The following is a 671-nucleotide window of genomic DNA, read 5'->3' as shown; positions in this document are numbered from 1 at the left end:
GAGAAATAAGTTTGCTCCCGATGTCCATCTTTGTTTTGTTGTTGAAGAAATTTTCCAGAAAAAAACCTCTTGATTTTGTTTTTTATGATAGCCGATATCTGTCCGTTTTCGGACTCCTTTTCAGTTGAGATGAAAGTGTCGGTCGTCAACAATGGTTAAAACACGATCTTCAGCGCGAGTAGTTAACGCGGCACCGAGCGCGTCCGCTGAGAACGGCAATGGCTCCGAACTTAGGACGCGCCTCAAAACCAATGAAAAAGGACACCGCGCGCAAAAGAACTTACCATTTAGGCAAGTTTATTGTTTTGCTCGCTCATTCTCTCTGAATATAGGTTGGTAGGGTGAAATCGATCAGTTTGTGCTAAAACTACTGTAATAATTTTTAATGCATGAAGAGAAAAGTGGATATGAGAATAGTTTTACACTGCTGCTAATGTGTGAGATTTTGGTAGTAAAGTATAAACGTCATCTCCCCTGTTCTGTAATAAAAAGAGTGTAAATATCATGTAAAAGTGCTATGAAATGTATAAAATAAAAAAAAATCTAAATTATTCAGTTATAATGGAAGTGTTGATGGGACTACATCGTGAATTTGCATGGGCTTTGGGTTGGAGGTAGACAATACGACTTACTAAAATTACACAGCATCTAACAGTGAAATGTGCATGTTT

The sequence above is a fragment of the Papilio polytes genome, unplaced genomic scaffold, assembly GCF_000836215.1.
Source record: "Papilio polytes unplaced genomic scaffold, Ppol_1.0 DF823923.1, whole genome shotgun sequence".
Taxonomy (NCBI): Eukaryota; Metazoa; Arthropoda; class Insecta; order Lepidoptera; family Papilionidae; genus Papilio; species Papilio polytes.
Note: the sequence above shows the minus strand (reverse complement) of the source record.